The sequence below is a fragment of the Labrus mixtus genome, chromosome 11 (assembly GCF_963584025.1).
Source record: "Labrus mixtus chromosome 11, fLabMix1.1, whole genome shotgun sequence".
Taxonomy (NCBI): Eukaryota; Metazoa; Chordata; class Actinopteri; order Labriformes; family Labridae; genus Labrus; species Labrus mixtus.
The window spans coordinates 827,947-852,059 of NC_083622.1; the positions used below are offsets into that span (position 1 = coordinate 827,947).

The 24,113-nt window shown below is 42.2% G+C and overlaps 1 pseudogene; it reads right to left on the reverse strand.

The window, feature by feature from the left end:
• Positions 1-23,179: 23,179 nt before the first annotated feature.
• LOC132983152 (cilia- and flagella-associated protein 251-like) overlaps positions 23,180-24,113 on the reverse strand; it is a 2,108-nt pseudogene continuing 1,174 nt past the window's right edge.

A 24,113-nucleotide genomic window follows, 5' to 3' on the forward strand; every position in this document is an offset into this window, starting at 1 on the left:
AATTCCAACTCCTTCACGCCTCTTTTCAGCCCTGTTGCATTGTGGGATTGATAAACAGAGATTACATGAAGGGGTGGTTTGTAAAAAGTCCAGCTAGGGGGCCCCGGCAACTTGATCACCTCCTGTTACTGATTCTGTGAACGTATAGAGAACCTCGACTGAACATTACATAACACAGATTTCTGTGTGTGTGTGTGTGTGTGTGTGTGTGTGTGTGTGTGTGTGTGTGTATGTTTTCTGCTGACTGGAGAGCTCTGTGTTCATGGAAAGCCTGAGACACTCCCTCCATGCAAACTTGGAGCAAAGGCAGAGTAGTGTATGTGTGGAGTATATTTCTCTTTGTCAGCTTTTTGTTTAGTTTATCGGTGGAGCGCTGACACACCTTTAGTCACAGGTAACCATGGTGTGTGTATAAATGTGTGGACATGCAGGCGAGCACTCGTCTTTAGATAAAGTGAAAACACACTGAAGGAGCACAGAGTTCACAGAGGGTTTCAACATTTGTTGTTTACTGTCTTATCTTGAGCGTGTTTATTTAACAACAGAACATGTGACCGCTCTCTTTATGTGTTTATTGGTGTGTGCGCTCTTTACACACAGTTTTCATTCATGGAAGAGGCTGCAGTGATGTTTTTTAACCACATGACCAGGGTGGCGCTCTTATTGGAAGTATTACAGAGTCTGCAGCAGCTCTGAGTAACTCCAATCATTTTCTAGTCCAGCGGTTCTCAACTGGCGTAGCATCAAGCCTGAATTCCACCAGATGCATGTTTGGTCTGTCTCTTGGTTTTCACATTATTATTCAATGAGTATGCTTCCACTGGCTCCGCTCTGTAGATACACAAGGCTTCTATTTTTGCCGGATGCCCGAGAATGCTGCATCAATTTACCACAAAGCATATCGAGCGGAACGGGAAGTCAGACAACATTAAAAGAACATTAAAACATCCGGTTTAATTTCAGAATAAAACACTCAGTTTTGACGGTTCAGAACAATGACCGTTTGTGTGTTTGTGTTTTAAATGGTTGTATACAGTTTCCTACCACATACATCGTATTATCTTGCACTGTTGTGAGTGAATCTGTAAAATGACAGCAGGAATTCCTTTGTCTTGGCACCCCAGTGCTGCACACTGAGAACGCAGCCGGTGGTTGTTGACGGACAAGGGTGCATGGAGCAGTAACGGCCCAGAGCGGACCTGCAATGCACACGTATCTGGTGGAAGTTCTGGGTCAGGACCCACAACCAGCTCCTTAGCGACAAACTGCAACCCTTGATATTTTTAAATCAGGTGTAAAACTTAGACTGTAAATATGAATGTTTGAAGCCGGAGTGACGTCAGCCGTCTGTTCCTGCAGGGGGCGCTTAATTCTGCTTTGGAACATGTGTGGAAAATCTGTTTCTACTTCATGAAATTTGTGTGTCATGATTATAAACTATCAAAGAGACAGATTTTGTGGCAAGGAGCAGCATTTACAGAAAACCAAATAGGACCAAGTATAGATCCCTGTGGCACACCACATAGATAATAAGATGGAAAAATCAGTCAACAACCGTAGACTCTGAATATATGAATAGACAAAGCCTGAGTGACGTCACCCGTCTGTTCCTGCAGGGGGCGCTGGAGTCCCATCGATGGCGGTCTCAATGCTGGAAATGCTGTCTCAGTCTAACTTTCAGTCAACCTAACGACAGGCTGAGAGCTGGAGCTGAGGCGGGTTTTAAACCTCCTGACAAACAGCTACACGGTCACAATAATGTTAGCTAACATAGCTTCAGTTTTTGTATCGCTTTATGTTTTGGTGTCAAACCTTAAAAAGAAATCTTCACATCTCCCGTCCTCGCCACAACAACACAAGCCGCCTCATCACACAGTCCGAGTTTGTTCTTCATTTGTTTTTTAAATGAAGCACTTTGAAATTAGGATCACTTTATTGAAGTGAAAAACATTATTTGCATACCCCTCTGCCCTGCTGATTCATCACTTATCAGATTACATGAGCTCAGACAAACACAAGCAGACCTGCAGCCCTGGCTGTTTCCCAGAGGAGCCATTAGTTCCAACCACTGGCGTTCCTCCAGGGACACGTTTGATTGTTGCGCCGCGGAGCAACGACACGCCCAGGCGAACTCCTTCCTCCTCTGAGGATGGTGTTCATAATGACTGACTCGCACCTCTCTGTTTTTGTTTGTTAGAGGTGAATGAGACACCTGCAGACTTCACTTATCAAACTGTTGTTGTGAAGAGAGGACGCTGGAGTCCATGTTTCCACTGCAGCCGATCCAGAACATTTCTGATGTCGGCCAAATGACTTACTGCAAATACTATCTTTCAATTATGTAAAAAACATACGAGAGTTTTGCAGGAGCTGATGTATTTCTGTCTTCTGATTCGGTGTAAGTAAAGCCCGTCAGACACTGTGCCAACGTAGAAAAGTGTCAGCTCACAATTTATGTGCTCAGACTGAACAACTCCATCGTCGGGCATGACCTGAGAGCTCACGCTGACTGTAAGCGTTAAAGAAAGAGGAAACTCCCACAGACAGAGTTTGAAGTCAGATCTCTGTGTGTGTCAGTTGTCTCATATGCAAAGCTTGAATGCACACTCTCTCTCTCACACACACACGCAGCATCACCAACAAACACAAGATAACTAGCAGCTAAATCAAAATAAATATTCCCTCTCAGCTGGAGGTAAGCAGATATTTCCTGACATTATTTATTTCATGATCGGAGGAGGAACCCCCCAGCAGCTCTAGTTAGCTTCCTGTGTGCAGCCCCTTATCATCTCTCCATTAGTGCATGTCCACAGTTTGTGATTCAAGCCTGTGTGTGAGAAGCATGTCTCTCAATAACGGAGTGTAAACCAGAATTTTTCTCAGGGATTATTAAAGTATGTAGAATTAAATTAAATGAAAAAACGAGACACTGCCAGTTAACCTTAAGTCTCTTCACTAAAATGATAACAGATGTATGAAGGTGTCATCACACTTCTCAAACCTTTTAAAGGTCCTTGTAATGTTTTATAGAATTTGGTTTGCATGACCAAAAACAAGTAGCCTAGATGCTGGTCTACTTTTTTCGATATTAAGTTTGTTTTTATTTTGTGCTGTTTGTGACTTTATTTTAGAGATAGGAGAGTGAGTAGAGTCAGGGAGAGAGAGAGAGGAATGACATGCAGGAAAGGAGCCAAAGGTCAGATATGAACCCACTCGCTTTGAGGACTTTGAGGCGCGCTCACTAACCACTAGGCCCCCATCACCCCCAATAACAAGTATTTTAAAACTGTTATGATAACAGCAGATAATATCAAATAAAATAAAAAAACAATATCTTTTTCATAATAGGGGCGGCAGTAGCTCAGTCTGTAGGGACTTGGGTTGGGTAGCTGGAGAGGTTCACCTCCTGAGCACTGCCGACAGGTAGCGACAGAGCCGGACACACCGCAGAGACTACAGGGCGACGATCGCTCGACTACGGTCCCACTATAGAACCGACGGCTCCGATCTCCTTGGTGTGTCAGGGCCTGCACCGTCTCGTCTACTTCCTGGAATGTGAGTAAAGGCTGAGGGTAAATAAATGCTTTCTTTCTTACTTTCAGAGGTCACTAAACACTAAAAACATAAAGTTAATATTTCACTCTCTGGGTGTTAAACTTGATCACCTCGAGTCAGCGTGAGGCGAGTTTCACTTTGACACAGCTCCTATCAAAGAAATGATAAAACTCTATCATTACAACCGGAGTTCATTTACTGTTAAACCGAAAGTCATAAAACTTTAGGCGGTGAAAGTTGTTGGGAATCAAACCTAGAGGGGAAGCTGTTGCTCTCTGTAATGTCCGACTGATTGTGCAAAGATAAATTATAAAACAAGCCTTCCATGAATAGAGACTAAAGGTGACACAGAGGCCGCCGTCCCGTCCTGCTTGACGAGGTCGGGCTAATATTTGTCTCAGGGTTTGTGCACATGCTCAGTTTGATGAACCAGCGGGAATATTTCAGTGAACTCCACAGTTTGAGACAAACAGCTGCTGTGTCTGCTGAGCTGGTTACACTTTACATAATACACACACACACACAGACACAGACACACACAGACACACACACACACACACACACACACACACACACACACACACACACACACACACACACACACACACACACATATATATATTGAAGTGATAACAGCAGGTACACAGTGTTCTGCTGAGCTAATAAATGTATTTTCTTTAATTTTCTGTTATTATGGTTGACCATGTTTGTACACACTCCTCTGAGAAGGACACACACACACACACACACACACACACACACACACACACACACACACACACACACACACACACACATACACACACACACACACACACATACAATACAAACCCACTTAATGACAACAAGAGCCATTCAAGGTCAGCGAAAGCTAAAATAAGCTTTCCCTGTGCTCACTGAAAACTCTTTATGTTTTCTTCTCTTGGTTTGAAATGTGCGTCATTATTTTATTATTTAAAAAAACTGATTGAAAATAAAAATGTAAGAAGTTCTTTCAGGCATTCATGAAACTCCTGGTTACATCATCAGTATAAAGACTAAACAAGGGATAGAAAATGTACAGTTATTAGATTAAAGTTAGAAAGGTACAAGCTTTAGTGTCAACTACTACTCCCATAATTCTTTTCAGCTGAAAACATAAGCTCTGATAAATGTGAGGTGAAACTAATGATTGTATTTTTTACATTTTTTGGCAGTTTAAACTAAGCGGTAACCTCCGGTGTTGAAAAATGAAGACGATGCTGTCGTGTAAAATCCTGCAGTTCCTCAAGTGTCCACTAGAGGCTGGCTGCAGAAACACAGGAAGTCACATACACACCCATTCTAAAAAGTCTGTTTTTACAGCAGAGATTAACATGTTTACAGCCTGGTTCAAAAAACCAAATAGGTGTGATTAGCTCATGTCTCGATGGACACACACTGTACGGGGGGTGAATGTTTTGATGACTCATCAGTTTTGATTTGATGAAGGATAAGAGTTATTCACAATAAGGCGTGTAGCTGACCTGATTGACAGGTGGGCGCGGTGTTGACAGGAGGAACAGACGGGTGACGTCACTCAGCCTTCAAACATTCATATATTCAGAGTCTAAGGTTGTTGACTGATTTTTCCATCTTATTATCTATGCGGTGTGCCACAGGGATCTATACTTGGTCCTATTCGGTTTTCTGTAAATGCTGCTCCTTGCCACAAAATCTGTCTCTTTCAGAGTTTATAATCGTGACACACAAATTTAATGAAGCAGAAACAGATTTTCTACACATGTTCCAAAGCAGAATTAATAAACCCAGTGTCAAGTGTTTGTTGATCCAGATTTAAATATTTTCGTCTGTATATATTTCATGTTTCAGTCCTGATTATTTTTGGACCATTTGAAACTGTGCTGCATGTGTGTGAGGACTTTTTCAGAATCAAAGCACGAAGCAGTGAAACATGCTCACACACAAAACCCTTCTTTCTCTGAGAGTCGTCACAACATTGAGCATGACTCTGCCAAGTAACCTGGGAGATAATCCTGCGTGCACACACACACACACACACACACACACACACACACACACACACACACACACACACACAGTTTTATTCAGTCCCTGGAGTGTTTTGGTTACCTTCAGCTCTCTATGGCTTTGTATACACTGCGAGCTCACACAGAATTAAAAGCAGAATTTCCAGAAAAACAACACTAAGTAAAAGAAAAACATGTTTTGTTATTTATACTGCTGTTGTACTCATGAAGATATTAGCTGTATTCAGACCGCCATTTAAAGCTATGATGTTTATTACTCTGTGAAGTCCTCTCTCCTTTAAGACTAATGTCACTAAGGCATAATGGGGGGGACAATGTGGTCTCTATACCGTCTTTAGAGTTAGAGGCGTTAAAGGGACAGGACATGATTGCAAAGCCAGTGGGGTAGCACAGCGCTATGTGTGTGTGTGTGTGTGTGTGTGTGTGTGTGTGTGTGTGTGTGTGTGCTTTTCTGACTGTATTAGGGCTTTCACACTTGCAGAAAACATTTTTCTCTCTGACTTCACTCAGAGTTTCTCCTCCAGCCTCCTCATATTTATTCTGCAGAAAGTCAGAGTGAGCCGATGTGAGAACACAGCAGGATATAATCAGGAGAATTCACCTGGAGCCAGTGGGAGGAGCCAGTGGGAGACGTTTATATACTGTGACTGGAGTCAGTGTATGGACGACCTCTACCATCTCCGTGAACCTGCTGCATGTTTCCTGTTCTCCAGGATGTTCTTCTCCACTCTTTAGTTCACTTTGAGATTCTCTTCAACTACACGTAGCGTTGATACAAAGACACATATTCTCATTATAGCCTCCTATAGAGGACTCTGTTGTTTCATCTGTTTCACTTTTTTTACGTCACGTCTTACCTCAGGACACCCCCGTCCCTCACCTATATCACAGGGATAGAGGAGCATGTGTGAACAGCCAGGTCGGGAGAATATTTGGAGCAGTCCTCCTGACATGATCGAGATATTTTCCGGAGTGCATGTGTGAAAACGACTTAAGCGTATGTGAAGCTCACTCTGTGTTTCTGCTTTTCGGGAAACATTGACAACGTATTTGTGCAATCAAGGCAGCTGCTCAGGGGTGAATTGCTTTGCCCCACCATTAAACGTTTGTGTGTTACAGATTGGAAACAGGGGTGACGATATCCTGCCCTGATCGTCATTATGTTTGGGGCAAGAAAAAAAAGAATGATAAAAAATCAAAACAAGGGATAAGAAGTAGGATGGACACCAGAGACAAAACTTGTCTATGGCACAGTGATATATGTACTGTTGTGATTGAAACTGGGGGGAGGGAACTCTGTAGGGGGGGGAATAACAAGCTTTCATATTCACAACTAATTGAAAATGAAATCTGATATGATTTGGACCCAGAAGCAGGCGCAAGAAGAGTTATCAAGCATCAAAAACTACAAACATGTCACTTATACAGCAGAAGAAACAGCCAACATACATGCCCATGAATATAGACACACATAGTGAAGACAGAAAAACAGTTCACCAGGGTCAGGTAAAGGTGGCAGACATCTCAGAGGGACGTTTTCTTTCTGTGAAGAACAGCACGACCGTCACATGACGTAAGGATTGTGTTCAGCTTTCTGCTTGTGATTCAGCTGCTCACAGATTTCTTTCTTCTGGTTTATTTTCACTGAGCTGTGTTTTCAAGGATCCTCCAGTGTGTGTGTGTGTGTGTGTGTGTGTGTGTGTGTGTGTGTGTGTGTGTGTGTGTGTGTGTGTGTGTGTGTGTGTGTGTGTGTGTGTGTGTGTGTGTGTTACAGTAGATCAGGGTCACAGCAGGGTGCGGCTTGTTGCCATGAAATAACAACAGAGAGCCTGGAGATCAACCACAACAAGCTGCGATCACAGCCAATCACACATGTGCGTCTTTGTTTACAAGACTGTGTGTGTGTGTGTGTGTGTGTGTGTGTGTGTGTGTGTGTGTGTGTGTGTGTGTGTGCGCTCTCTGCAGAACAACATGTGTTTGTTGCTGAGTGTTAGGTCGGTCATGCTGACCTGAATTTACCACCAAGAGTTACAATAAAATGATGAAGTCGTATAAAACAAGACAATCAAAATTAGGACATTTTTTTGTACATGACTAAAGAAAGAAAATCATCACATTCTTTTTATTTCTTAACACAATTCTAATGAACATACCAAATAGTGCCTATACTCATTGGTGTGTTCAAAGGCGGCCAGACGAGGCTCAGACTCTTGACTTGTGTATCCCAGTTCTGAGTCTTCTCCTGGTTCAGAAACCTGGTTATTCATTTCTCTGTATGCATGTAAAATATGAATATTAATATCCTGGTTTATGATTACTGCATCTTATTTACGCATGGCGACTGTGCCGACCGCTGTGGCTTATTGCGGGCTTAGCACGATTAAATGCAAATGTCAGATGCAGATATGACGTATCCTCCTCTTTTTCAGCAGCGGGAGAAGAGAGAAGAAGGAAGACGCTCATGCAGCCGCCATGTTTGTCTTGATAAAGACGTGCAGGTAGTCTTCAGCTCTCAGAAACCCGGGTAAGGGGTATGAATGGTACACATTCACACACTGATGGTAGAGGCTGCTGAGTAAAGAGTCCATCAGTATTAACTCATCCATTCATACACATTCACACACTGATGGTAGAGGCTGCTGAGTAAAGAGTCCATCAGTATTAACTCATCCATTCATACACATTCACACACTGATGGTAGAGGCTGCTGAGTAAAGAGTCCATCAGTATTAACTCATCCATTCATACACATTCACACACTGATGGTAGAGGCTGCTGAGTAAAGAGTCCATCAGTATTAACTCATCCATTCATACACATTCACACACTGATGGTAGAGGCTGCTGAGTAAAGAGTCCATCAGTATTAACTCATCCATTCATACACATTCACACACTGATGGTAGAGGCTGCTGAGTAAAGAGTCCATCAGTATTAACTCATCCATTCATACACATTCACACACTGATGGTAGAGGCCACTGAGTAAAGAGTCCATCAGTATTAACTCATCCATTCATACACATTCACACACTGATGGTAGAGGCTGCTGGGTAAAGAGTCCATCAGTATTAACTCATCCATTCACATGCTGATGGTAGAGGCCGCTGAGTAAAGAGTCCGTCAGTATTAACTCATCCATTCATACACATTCACACACTGATGGTAGAGGCTGCTGAGTAAAGAGTCCGTCAGTATTAACTCATCCATTCACACACTGATGGTAGAGGCCGCTGAGTAAAGAGTCCGTCAGTATTAACTCATCCATTCATACACATTCACACACTGATGGTAGAGGCTGCTGTGTAAAGAGTCCATCAGTATTAACTCATCCATTCACACACTGATGGTAGAGGCCGCTGAGTAAAGAGTCCGTCAGTATTAACTCATCCATTCACACACTGATGGTAGAGGCCGCTGAGTAAAGAGTCCGTCAGTATTAACTCATCCATTCATACACATTCACACACTGATGGTAGAGGCTGCTGAGTAAAGAGTCCGTCAGTATTAACTCATCCATTCATACACATTCACACATTGATGGTAGAGGCTGCTGAGTAAAGAGTCCGTCAGTATTAACTCATCCATTCATACACATTCACACACTGATGGTAGAGGCTGCTGAGTAAAGAGTCCGTCAGTATTAACTCATCCATTCATACACATTCACACACTGATGGTAGAGGCTGCTGTGTAAAGAGTCCATCAGTATTAACTCATCCATTCATACACATTCACACCCTGATGGTAGAGGCTGCTGTGTAAAGAGTCCATCAGTATTAACTCATCCATTCACACACTGATGGTAGAGGCTGCTGAGTAAAGAGTCCATCAGTATTAATTCATCCATTCACACACATTCACACGCTGATGGTAGAGGCCGCTGAGTAAAGAGTCCGTCAGTATTAACTCATCCATTCACACACATTCACACACTGATGGTAGAGGCCGCTGAGTAAAGAGTCCGTCAGTATTAACTCATCCATTCATACACATTCACACACTGATGGTAGAGGCTGCTGAGTAAAGAGTCCATCAGTATTAATTCATCCATTCACACACATTCACACACTGATGGTAGAGGCCGCTGAGTAAAGAGTCCGTCAGTATTAACTCATCCATTCACACACATTCACACACTGATGGTAGAGGCCGCTGAGTAAAGAGTCCGTCAGTATTAACTCATCCATTCACACGCATTCACACATTGATGGTAGAGGCTGCTGTGTAAAGAGTCCGTCAGTATTAACTCATCCATTCACACACTGATGGTAGAGGCCGCTGAGTAAAGAGTCCGTCAGTATTAAGTTATCCATTCATTCACATTCACACACTGATGGTAGAGGCCGCTGAGTAAAGAGTCCGTCAGTATTAACTCATCCATTCACACACATTCACACACTGATGGTAGAGGCCGCTGAGTAAAGAGTCCGTCAGTATTAACTCATCCATTCACACACATTCACACACTGATGGTAGAGGCCGCTGAGTAAAGAGTCCGTCAGTATTAACTCATCCATTCATACACATTCACACACTGATGGTAGAGGCTGCTGAGTAAAGAGTCCATCAGTATTAATTCATCCATTCACACACATTCACACACTGATGGTAGAGGCCGCTGAGTAAAGAGTCCGTCAGTATTAACTCATCCATTCATACACATTCAGACACTGATGGTAGAGGCTGCTGTGTAAAGAGTCCGTCAGTATTAACTCATCCATTCACACGCATTCACACACTGATGGTAGAGGCTGCTGTGTAAAGAGTCCGTCAGTATTAACTCATCCATTCATACACATTCACACACTGATGGTAGAGGCTGCTGAGTAAAGAGTCCATCAGTATTAACTCATCCATTCATACACATTCACACACTGATGGTAGAGGCTGCTGAGTAAAGAGTCCATCAGTATTAACTCATCCATTCATACACATTCACACACTGATGGTAGAGGCTGCTGAGTAAAGAGTCCATCAGTATTAACTCATCCATTCATACACATTCACACACTGATGGTAGAGGCTGCTGAGTAAAGAGTCCATCAGTATTAACTCATCCATTCATACACATTCACACACTGATGGTAGAGGCTGCTGAGTAAAGAGTCATTCACACACCGCCGATGAAGCAGTGGGAGCAACTTGGGGTTAAGTGTCTTGCCCAAGGACACATCGGACATTTGGCTTCAGGAGCTGGGGATCCAACCCTCGACCTTCCAGTTCAGAGACGACGACTCTACCATCTGAGCCACAGCCGACCCGTTTAGAAGTCACAGTGTCACATCTTCTTGATTTCTACAAGAAGCAAAATCGTGTTTCACAAAATCAGGATATGATGTCGAAATTAACAAAAACAGGAAACTTAAAAAAACGAAACCAGGATTCTCAAGTCCATGAGAACACACTCTTTTTGTCAGTTCCTGAATTAGTGGTTCATTAGATATGTTTGTGTCTTTAATTCCTGTTTTTAGTTCAGTATTATCTTCACTTGATTACTTTCTTTGTTTGTATGTCAAAGTTTAAACTCAATTTACGCACTAAAACAAAAACTTATTAGGAAAGGTTTTCTGAGTTTTTAAACCAGCTGAGAGGCAGTCTCAAATTCTGTTTTAGTTTTATTTGATTTATTTAGTAAAAGTACCGTCGCCCCCTGCAAGGACGTAAGTGAGAAAAGCCTCTTTGTAAGCTTCATTATTCGGACCGTGTTCTCCCACAAAAGAAGAACAGCTGTTTGTTAATTGTGAGCGAGATAATGACACTTTGGGTTTAAAGCTGGTCTGTGGTTTTAGATTACACCTGAGCCGTCTCCATGACAACCAAGGATACCCAACCTTTTGAGGAACACAGCAACAGCTGGTTGAAAGCTCTGGAAAGAAAATCAACTCAGTGGACCCTAAAGCTCACATTCCTTCATCGATCTAAAAGTGTCATGGTGGATAATGTAGATTTTAAGATAACAGCTCAGACAGAGTCAGTGTTTCATGTTTCCTGTCGGAGCTGAATCACTGCTCGCAGGTCGGACTGTTTAGTTTCTGTTCTTTGTTTCTCGAGGTTCGGAGGGTCAAAACAAAAACCCACAAGGAGCAGAGGATCATGGGAAATACTCCAGGGAGGAGGGGGTTGATGACAAATGGAGGAGGAGGGATATCACTCACCTAATCTCTGAGGAGGAGGAGGTGTGTGTGTGTGTGTGTGTGTGTGTGTGTGTGTGTGTGTGTCCTCCCTCTTGTTATTATTCAGGCTCGAGTCACTGATAACGAGCTCGTGTGTTCGTGTGTGCGTGAAATGACACGCCCAACTTCAAGTCGTCTCTCGGGTCAGTTCAAGAGAGCGGCCTCGGCATTCACTCAGCGGTTCAAAAAGTAAACACACACAAGTTTACATGTTAACAGAACGTCACCTGATATGTCCATCAGTGCCAACGCTCTAGGGCCCGTATTTACCACGCTCACACGACCGCCATATTCCCCTCTGATGTCATGCTCAGTGGGAGAAGCTTGACGCTGTACTCCTGGATATCTGACTTCTTCATTCAGCGCGTCATGATGGATGACCAATTGAAACTAAGAGTCAAGGTGACTTTGATGGTTTCTCCCGCCTCTGATTGCCGACGAATGTACGTTTGTCTGAGAGGGGGAGGAGTCAACAGCACTGTGTGTTTAACCACAGTACAGTTGCACCAACGTGCACAAAACCAAATTTCTACAAATTGTTGCTTTAAACCTGAATTCTGTACCAACCCTCTCTCAAATAGTTAATAAAATTATAAACTTGTAGGGCTTTCACACTTGCACAAAACTCCTGAAAGACTCCTGATATTCATTTCAGAGCAGTCCTCCTCTAGAGATGTTCATGAAAAATGGCTTTTGAGGTCATGTATGTTTCCATGACAATTTCACAAACTGCAATGAGACCAGACTGTTACACCAAGTTATTAAAAATATTAAAGGAGATATGTTGTTATCATTGTTGTTTGAAAGTCCTCTGTGAGCTTTCTGACTCCTGTAATGTTTGTTCATGTGACACCTCTTAATACATCAATCCACAACAAACAGGTATAAATCTGTTTGTTAATGTATTTCTGTTTTGTTTTTTTCTGCAGCAGACAAATAAACGGACACACTGCATCAACATGCAGACTGTATATTCAGTGTTTTCAGTCTGCAGCAGGTTTCAGGTCGCTGTTGTTGACCTGCAGGTTTGAATCGTTTGGCAGTCTGTTACTATTTCTGAGAATCTCTCCCCCTTCCTCCCCCCTCTGGTTAGTGATGCCCAGAGGCTGAGTGTTGTGTTGTTGAGTCTGGGAGAGAGAGAGAGAGAGAGAGAGAGAGAGAGAGAGAGAGACAGAGAGAGAGAGAGAGAGAGAGAGAGAGAGAGAGAGAGAGAGAGAGATTTGGTCCAATAAGACCAAAAGTCTTTAATGATGTGAAAACCTGCAGGAAACCTCTCGATGTCTCCATGAAATTTACAAACTTAACATTTGTAAAACACTTTATTGTAAAGCAAGGACAAATCATCAACCTACATATATTTAAAATTAAAGTACAATTAGTGCCTGCAACATAAAAGCCAGGAAGTGGTGGATGAGTCATGAATTAAAAACTAACCTTCACTGACCGGCCTGCAGGAGACAGGAGTTTGAGTCCAGTACGAGATCAACAGTCAAATCTTGACTGAACGCTTCAAACAAAAACCTCGTCATCTGAGTGTTTATGTCACACCTGAGTGTTTATGTCACACCTGAGTGTTTATGTCACACCTGTGATTATCACAGCAATAAACAATTTGTCTTTTTTTTTGCTTCAATCACACGTTACCATTCCAGTCCATAATCTTAAAATCTAATGATCAAGGTTCTGTTTACCCTCTTGACAGATTATCTAAAGTTCCCTGATGCAGAATAATCCTTCATTTGTACAAATTTGTGTTTTTTTCCATTATTCCGAGCTGCAACTATTAAAGCTGGGATATGTTTTAATGAAAGGGTTCATATCTGTTGAACTATTTTGATGTTATTTATTGAATATTTCAAACTAAAATCAAAGCATCGCTTGAAATGAGAACGACACATTTAAATTTTAATGTAGAAATGATCTTCTCTAAAGCAGTAGAAAATAAATAACTTGCATTTCTTGCAAACAGTTTTTCAGCAGTGTTTCCGTTTGTCTGGTGTCGTCTTCCCTAAAGACTAAATGTGTCAAAACGACGGACATTGCTTCCATGTAGCGGATGACGTGTGTGTAACATTAAGTCTCATTATCCGTCATTTATTTTTATTATATGAAGAACTGCAATCGTCTCCAAGACATATTTTCACAGATTAATCAAAATCAAAATAATATCTCCTGCAGTAATATACAAACACCAGGCTGTAAGGAAAGAGCTGTGTATTCTACTGAGTCAAAACTTATTATTTATCCTGAGTCGACATCTGTTGAAAAGAACAAAACCATAAGGAATCAGCCAAACACACACACACACACACACACACACACACACACACACAGAGACACACACACACACACACACATGGACCTGCTGCCCTCTGATATTAGATCAACCGTCACTTCAGGAGCCAGTTGGCCCTCAGCCGCGACTCCTTCCCTCACTACACATCCTCTGCTCGTCCCTCCTCCTCCTCCTCCTCCTCCTCCTCCTCCTCCTCCTCCTCCTCCTCCTCCTCCTCCTCCTCCTCCTCCTCCTCCTCCTCGTCTCTCTGTCACACCGCAGTTTAAGAATAATCTGCGACTCTAAGCTAGTTTTAAATATACGATGTGTTCTCATTGACATAAATTAAACGAGAGGAGCAGATGTTGTCGGTGTTCTCGCATGCCATATTGAAATTAAAAGTTGTTGAATGTTTCATCATCTCCTGTTGTCAACCATGAAGCGGATCGTTTACTCAATCTGTTAAACGTGAGGTGGAAAGTTCAGTTGTTGAAAATGTTAAACTGCGAAAAAGGGAACAAAAGTCGACTTTACAAGTAGTGTTGCTTTAGAACAAAATACTTCATGATTCTGAGTTTTCTGACATGTCATAGAGGGATGGCAACATATATTATTTATGTATTTGTTGATGAGGGGTGCTTTCCCAGAGACTACTCTAGTGCACACATGTAAACAGAAATAGAAGACGAGCGTGGTGCTAATAAAAGAAACTGATGTCTGCAGAGGGCGATCAAAGCTATTCTAGTCCGTGTAATATGAAGTAGTGGTAATAGAGCCGTGTAAGATGTAACTGTCGGACGAGATGAACCTGCAAATCTTCAAATAGAGACTCTGTCAGCACTCCTCATCATGGGGGGAGGGGATACAACTTTAGGTGGCAGTAAAAGTTTGATAAATGAAATAAAGCGTCCACTGCGGTCGAATAGAAACACAAGAAATAAACTTTATTAACATGATGATGGTGTTATGTCCTGATGTGTAACCCTTATAAAAGACATGCACATCCCTTAGTGAGAGCTGGATTCAAAACAAACAGGCATCAAAGGGATACTTCACCCGTTCACATGAATCTGTATTGACATTGGGTCATATATGTAGTAGAAATGAAGTTGGTGCCTTTTTGACCGAGAAAAGGCAGAAAGTGTCTTTTTGGTTCATGAGGATGAAAGACAACAACTCCCAGAATGCACAGCTGCCTCCTATTCCTCCATCAGCCTCAACTGCTCGTCGCTATATTGTGGCTCATAGAGATAGTCGCGAACATCCGATTCCAGCACAAGACGTTCAAAATCCCCTTCATCCACATCACTTTGAAGTTGAAACATACTTTTATCATACTTTCATTCTTCTCAACTTTCTCCACAGAGCCTGTTAGCATAGCTACCAAGCAAGATGACGGACGTTGCTTTTAGATCCTGGGAGTGAGGTCCCACCCACTGATCTGTGATTGGTCTGTAGCTTCAGTGGTTGGAAACATGAGGAACTAACGATGAAGTTTCACCCCGCTAACCGCAGCAGCCTCCGATGACACAAAATGACGATTCGGAGGCTCCTCTTCAGACAAGAAATACGGCGCTTTCCCATCTCAGGCCATGCACGACCATTCAAAAATACTACCAGGTTTCTAATGATACAAAGAATAATGCAAATGGGTGAAGTCTCCCTTTAAGAAGCAAAAAGATCTGCACACCAAGGAGTTCCCATTAAAGGATTGATTTAGCGTTTTTGAGCTAATGCTCTTCCTCAGACTTCTTCTTATCTCTCACACAAACTAAGACAAACATCACTGCCTTCAACACAAACACACAGCGTGCACATGTGCAGAGGCTACAAGCTACAGTCATTTTTCTTCATGTACGTACAGTGGCACAACAATATGCAGCGTGCATTTTGTGGGGGCATCATTACAGAGTGTAACATGATATTTCTTCTGTGCACAACCTAAATAATCATAGATTTGTTTTCTATGTTTGGAAAAAGATTTGGGTATCAGCTAATATCAAACTTTTACTTCTGATTTAAAAAAGAAACTAAACAGCGGAGTCTGAGACGTGACCTGTGGCAGAACCAAATCACAAAATGTTGTGTTGTTTAAGTTTAAAAAACAGTCTTTCTGTCTTCAGTTGAACTTGTCATTTTGACTTCTTGTGCCGACCTCATGCAGTGTAAACAGCTCATGGCTGGTGGCAAAACATCCAGCAGACTACGGGTGCTTGAAAGGTTTAAATACCATAAAACTGCAACCTCAGCCTCGTCTCCACATCAACACGCGTGTTTTTCTCTTGGCAGGGTCAAAGATCTCCAACAGACTTGAGTGCAAATAGAGAGGGAGCGTCAGCCTCCATTGACCCGTCATGTTTGAACGCAGCGGAGGCTATTTCTGTCCCTCAGACCGTCTCGTTTTTCTAGGAAGCTGGCAGCTCAATCTGCTGACGCTCTGGACTCTGAATATAGACGCTGCAAACATCGACAACGTGATGCTGCAAAGTCCATGTTCATGTTTGTTGAGTTAAGATCCAGACTTCAGCTTTTTAGACTGATGCAGAGTCTGGTGTTGACCTTTCTGTGTGTACTTTGTTGAAGAAAAAAAAATAACTTTAAAGGTGGTGTTAGGTTTGTTTGTTGAATATGGCAATACGGCATGAGTGATAGCAAACCTGCAGCAGGTGCAAAGAAAGTCACCTGACCCTGAACCTGGTTTAACCAATATCGTCCCTTCTGAAATAAACTGCTTCTGCTCAGTAGCTTGTGTTTGTGCAGCGATATGAAGGTCACAGTGAAGGTCGACGGGTCAGGGACTAAGAGACAGACCATAAGGGACCAGGTGACATCTCTCATGCTCTCTGTTTGTCTACAAAAGACAGAAACCATTATAGTTAACTTCTTTAAGAGACGCTAACCAAACATTTGATTTGAATAAAAACATTAGTGGTGTAGTTGATGGGACAGGGGGCGGAGCAGAGACACGCACAGCAAGACAGGAAGGGATGTGACTTAAGCAGCATTTAAAAAAGAAATCATGAACGATCGGTACGATCAAACTTAAAAACAACATATATGGTCCAACTTTGAAGCTGAACGGTATCGAAGTATCACATTTTATGACAACCTTAATGACTTTATGATGAGAGATCAGATTCATCCACAGGTGATCTGAGTTGACTGATGAGGTGGGCACGGCCAGCAGACTTAAAGGAGGAGAGGTGAGCTGAGTGGAACATGAAGCAGGCAGGAAGGAATGTGACTTAAGCAGCATTTGCTTTTTTTAAATCATGAAACTTAACATATATGGTCCAACTTTGAAGCATATGGCATCAAAAAGTATCGAAGTATGAAACAGTTCTCTGCTGCTTATGATTTCAAGTCTGACTTCCTGCCATCGTTCTGTTTCCCGCTTTTTGTCCTAACACACCTGTGTCTCATCTCCAATTAGTCTGCCCTGTGTTTCCACCATGCCCTCTTGTTACCCTTGTGTTTCATGCTTTCCAGTCTTACCTTTAATTGGGTTTTTGGATATTGTGGATTTCATGGTTTTGCTCTTGTTGGATGTTTCTGCCCTCGCTGACTGCCTTCTTGTGTTTGACCTACGAACGTTTAAGAAAGGAAGTTTTTCTTACAACCTGTTTTTTCTGTCCTGGACTTTCCTCAGCAACTGAGTCTGGTTTTGAACTGTAACAGAAGGAGATCCAGAACGCAAACATGTGACCCCTTAGTCACAGGTGAGTGACCTTTGTGACACCTTAGTCTGGTGAAGTCTGTTTATAGCATTAAGCTAGCTATTTACACTCAAGCTGTCACATCAAAGCTTTTAAAATCATAAGGAGGTGTTACAGTTTTTAAAAGTACAACACTTTTGTTTACCGATTACATTATTTTCTGCACTACAGGCAAACAGGGTAACGCTAACCTTCTGCTAGCTGGTCTGTTGTTATCTCTCTCTCTCTCCGGGACAGAGTGTTATGTAATGTTACACAGTGTTTTATGTGGGAGTGAAAATGCTGATGTGAAGCTGCTGTGAGAAATGTTCACTATTTCTGGAATGTTAGTGAACTGAATGACCTTAAGCAGATTTATGTGTGAAGTTACACACATGTTTGAGGACATGCCCTGAAACATACGGTTTATATACGCTGCAGTACTCTGTCTGTGAGGAACTGATCGATGGTTTGATGGTTTCTGTACAGACCTGAACGCAGGTCAAATACTTAAATGAGATATAACTGGAACTGTCTCACTGAAAACTGTTACAGAAACTTCTCAAATGGTCCTTTCGTACAATAAACTCTGGTGAGAGGATTTTTTTGTCTGATATTTTTCTTCTTCAAAAAGGTTCAAACTGCTGGAACAAAAATTGGTTTAAAGGTTAGCTGCTGCTTCCATTGGCCGTGACCAATAACTCAGTTTGCTTAATATTTTCTTTTTTTTTTAAGGAAATATCACCCAGAAAAGAATGAATATGAATCCAGTTCTAGTATCAGCAGCCGCTCTCTACACCTGGACATGATGCTCAACAGAAGAGGAGTCAGATCATTTTTCCCTTCACCATTGTTTTTGACAAAGTCCCGCCCCTTTTGATTTTCATTGGTCGGTGAGTGTGGCAGCATTCCAAAAGTAAAACATTTTCAACTGATAGTGCTGTGAGCAAAGCGACAAAAAACAGCCGATGCTAAGAGGTTTTTGAGCTCAGGACACTGAGTGATGAAGAAACTGAACTGCGTTGATTTTGTATTGAAATTGGGCAAAAAAACAGTCAACACGGGACGTTATGTGTAAAATAAAAGAAGCAACAATGATTCATTAAAAACTACTTTCTTTTATCGCCTGATTTGAAATGTTGAATCAGCATCAGCGTGGTTGGTGAGAGGAATCACTCTGACTGGCTGTTCAGCTAAGCGACTCTGTGCACGAGAAGAAAAATGGAAGTGACGAAAGCAAGTAAACAACATCCACTTTTTATCAAACATCGAAAGAAACTTTATTACGAGTGTTGAGCGACAGCAGAGTGAAAATGGCCTTCTCGTATCATAACATCGGTTTATGTATCTGCATTCCTCTTCCGGTTTCCCCTTTTTGGAATGATGATTACAGACTACTGCCGCCTGCTGGCATGGAGAGTTACTGTATTTCCTCTCTTTCATGCGCAGAAAGTCCATGGTGTATACTTTGCGGTGTGTTCAAGTGCAACTTTTTGTCCAAGACAAAAGGCGTCACCTCTGGTTCTTCAAGCTGCTCGCTGTGTCAGGGCCTTTAAGTGGCCGTTTGAGGAACTACAGTTTTTGTTCTGCACTCTTCTAACATTAGCTTCTTCAAGCCTATTTTAGATGAAATATGTGTCCCGGGGTCATTACGACTCCTCAGCTGAAATGTTCCAACATGTTACTGTACTAACTCTGAAGGAGAGCTTCACATGTGTTCACACAGTGAGTAACATACACGTGTGTGTGTGTGTGTGTGTGTGTGTGTGTGTGTGTGTGTGTGTGTGTGTGTGATCTGTAACTGGAGGCTGTTACATCATGGTCTGCATGTTTAGATTTTAAAATCTTATCTTGCCTCTGATATGGATGAACTCAAAGCTCTCTGAGTGAGGGTGGACAGCTGAACCAGCGGTGGAACAATTAGTCATGAAGACATTACTGCTGTGGTAGTTTCAGTCATATAGTCTCCCCCTTAATCCTTCTCTGCTTTCTGGTCTCTTTGACGCTTAAGGGAACTATTACTTACTAAATGAACATCATGCTGTGTTGAGAGACTTGAAAATAAAGATTGAGACCATAAACCAATTTTGGGAAATATCTGCAGAGGTAACAAATCAACTGACAAGTAGGACCATTAGAGTCACCCCCCCCCAAAAGTATGAACTTTTCTGAAACATCTTTAAACTTGTGGATATTTGTCAAACTGGACTTTCTGGATCGTATTTGATCTTCTTCCTTTCTCTTGAAGCAACACACCTCCATCAACACAGCCGCACGTGCATGTGTTCCTAATGTTGTTTTAAGTCTAAACACATCAAGATTTTTATATTTTGCCACAACACTGGCTGGCACATGTCACTAAATAAGATTGCACGGTCGCAGAATCTTTAAAGCACATCTGAAATTAAATATTACAAACTTTAGTAAACAGATTACACCCTGATGACACCGCTAAAACAACAATAATCCCAAAATAATAAAACAATTATTAAGCTTTAAGACAGTTGACCAATAAATGAGTGATGAGGTAAAATGATTTAAATCTTTCAATCAAAGTCTTTAAAGACAAAATGTCCTCATTCTCAAGGTCTCCAACTGTTACGGGGCCTCTCAAATGTAGATATGCAAGTACACACACACACACACACATACACACACACACACATACACACAAGCCCGCAGGAATCTTGCAGAAGCCTGTAGTAAACATTAACACGTTTTCTGTCTCATACACACACACAGAGTTTACAGTAGCAGGATCATATGAAGGCTTTGTTCTGATTGGCTGCAACCCCCCCCCCCCCCCCCCCCCCCCAGTCCTCCCCCTTCCTGTGATCTGATTGGCTGGTTAAACAGCTGCAGTAGTAGAAATGTGTGTGCAACATGTGCCTCATTCCTTGAAGAGCACAACACAGGCTGGACACACAGAAAAACAGATTATTCTTTTTGCCCTACATGGTGATTAGTTCATTTTTGTTGTTATAGTGTGTGTTAGAAAATACACACATTCATGTTTTCATTACAAGAAGAGGACAATAAACTGACTCATGGTCATTTCTCTGAGACATTCTCAGACTCATACATTTCTTGCACTCTTACCTGAAACAAAACCACGAGTTGAACCAGATATTTACAGTAAAACTTTATGATTTATGTCGTGCATTTTGACTTTTTTTTATCAGAGGATTTTTTAGACCTTTTTTTTTTAAAAGCAACAGAAGACGAGTAAAACGTGTTGAATACACATAAAATCAGTCGTGGATGTAGTAAAAGTCCTCGATTCATTAGAGAAGCATTAGTGCAGAATATTCCAAATGTTTTATTATACCACTAAACTCTTTTAGAGTTTTTAATTTGAAAATTGTATAAAAATGATGAAGACACCAAGACAAATTCATTGTGTGTGTAAATGTACTTAAAAAAAGATTCTGATAATCCATTTTTAGTATTTAGAAGATTTAGACTTCCATCCATCCAGCCATTATCTATACTGCTTTTCTCATTTGGGCTGGAGCCAATCCCAGCTGTCACTGGACGAGAGGCGGGGTTACACCCTGGACTGTTCACCAGCCAATCACAGAGCTGACATATAGAGACAGACAACCAGACACACTCACATTCAGAGAGTCAGCAGTTAACCTAACGAGCATGTGTTTGGACTGTGGGAGGAAGACGGAGAACCAGGAGAGAACCCACACATGAAGAACATGCAGACTCCACACAGAGAGACTCCTGACAGACGGGGATTCAAACCGGGAACCTCCTCGCTGTGAAGGGACAGAGCTAACCACTGCATCACCGTGCAGGCATAATTTGACTTATTAAGCTAAAAAACTCCTCATGTAAGCAGCCGTATAAAAACAGAAGCATGCTACATAAATGTAACATTTTAATAGAGCAACACGAGTAAAATATTAAATTATTATTTGATTTGATTTTTTTCAACAAGACATTTTTTTGTGCTATTTAAAAAAAATACCAGCCCTTCATAAACACATTTTAAACATATGTGCATAAACACAAGCAAAACAACATATGAACAAAATATTAGGTCACAACATAATTATTATTATTATTATTATTATTATTATTATTATTATTATTATGTTACAAAGTCTTAATACATTAGTCATATTCTAACATTTAAAAAACTACTAATGAACTAAAATGAGTCTCAACAGAATAGACAGTGAGTGAGTCAGCAGTACCGTCTGCAGCCACAGGGTGGCAGCATGTCTCTATGAAAGATGGTGATGATTCTCTGCATGTGTTTGTACTGTTGAGTGTGTACAATGTTAATGTTGTGTCATTTTCTAGGAAACTGTTCTTGGACAATGTTTGTGTGTGTTCTGTCAGACACAGTTATATAATAGGTTAAATTGTGTTTCCGGCTAAAGATGTGAAATGTGACTTTATGTACCGAGTGTTTGTTATATTGGTCCTCAAAAATAATCCAGAATCAGAAAGTGTTTTCTCTTTTTATAAAATATTTAGAAATATATCATGCAGAGATGTAGAAAAAGTTGCTGTTGCACCTACAAATCAACAACTCGGACGTACCCGAGACCAGAGGGCTCCGAGACCGAGTCAAGACCAAGACATTTAGGGATCGAGACTGAGTCAAGATCAAGACATTTAGGGCTCGAGACTGAGTCAAGACCAAGACCATAAACATCACTGAGATCATCTTGTGTGCAGCGTGTCACTAACCGGGGGATAAAATCTAATTATGAATAAATTGAAGTTATTTGTTCTTTTAAAAAGAGTCAAAAAGTCAAAAAGTCAACAATAAATTGAATGTTTTTTTTTAATCAGGTTTGAAATCGTGATGGTAAATCGTCTGAAGCTGCTTCTCTCCTCGGACGTGCGGCATGTCTAAATGTAACTGAAGGACTTAATGTGGTTACTAATCATCTCCTGTTTGTTCTGAAGGATAAACAAGGACGATAGTAAAATAAAAAACTTTAGACAAACAGTCTTTAAACACCCCTCGGGTCGAATGAAAATCACTTTAAGCTGCGGTTTATTTTACCTCCCGCTCTGCGTGATTCATGCGTCTCCGCAGGGCGGCGAGGTCGTTACCTTTATCTCCAATCCTCTTCAGGAGATTTGAATGTTCTGCTCGATAAGTTTTTATGAGCATCTCTGAAATTCATTTGGATGTGTAAATCTGTCGCAGCGAGCCGTAAACGTGTCAAATAAAAGCAGGAGTAAAGCAGCTGATGGTTCTGGCTGCCGTCCAGATGTTTACTGAAGAAGGTGCTGAATACAAACACAAATACAGATGTAAGAAGTCTGTTATGTCTACAGCTGTTCTGCTGCTAAAATGTCCCCAACAAGAACACTTTGCTGATTGTGTTCAATCAGTTTATATTAAAGCATTACTTTGATTTCTGTGTTTTTCTGTTTTCACTGTTTCATGTCTCATGGACTGAAACGCTGATTTAAACTCAATATCTCAGACCCTCTTCCTCCTCTTCCTCCTCCTCCTCCTCTTCCTCCTCTCTCTCTTCCTCCTCCTCCTCCTCCTCTCTCTCTTCCTCCTCCTCTCTCTCATCCTCCTCCTCTCTCTCTTCCTCCTCTTCCTCCTCCTCCTCTCTCGCTTCCTCCTCCTCCTCCTCCTCTCTCTCTTCTTCCTCCTCTCTCTCTTCCTCCTCTTCCTCCTCCTCTCTCTCTTCCTCCTCCTCCTCCTCCTCTCTCTCTTCCTCCTCCTCTCTCTCCTCCTCCTCCTCTCTCTCTTCCTCCTCCTCCTCCTCCTCTCTCTTCCTCCTCCTCTCTCTCTTCCTCCTCCTCCTCCTCCTCTCTCTCTTCCTCCTCCTCCTCCTCCTCTCTCTTCCTCCTCCTCTCTCTCTTCCTCCTCCTCCTCCTCCTCTCTCTTCCTCCTCCTCTCTCTCTTCCTCCTCCTCCTCCTCTCTCTCTTCCTCCTCCTCTCTCTCATCCTCCTCCTCTCTCTCTTCCTCCTCTTCCTCCTCCTCCTCTCTCTCTTCCTCCTCCTCCTCCTCCTCCTCCTCTCTCGCTTCCTCCTCCTCCTCCTCTTCCTCCTCCTCTCTCTCTTCCTCCTCCTCCTCTCTCTCCTCCTCCTCTCTCTCTCCCTCCTCCTCCTCCTCTCTCTCCTCCTCCTCCTCTCTCTCTTCCTCCTCCTCCTCCTCCTCTCTCTCTTCCTCCTCCTCCTCCTCCTCCTCTTCCTCTTCCTCCTCCTCCTCTCTCTCATCCTCCTCCTCTCTCTCCTCCTCCTCCTCTCTCTCCTCCTCCTCCTCTCTCTCCTCCTCTTCCTCTCTCTCATCCTCCTCCTCTCTCTCCTCCTCCTCCTCTCTCTCATCCTCCTCCTCTCTCTCATCCTCCTCCTCTCTCTCCTCCTCCTCCTCTCTCTCTTCCTCCTCTTCC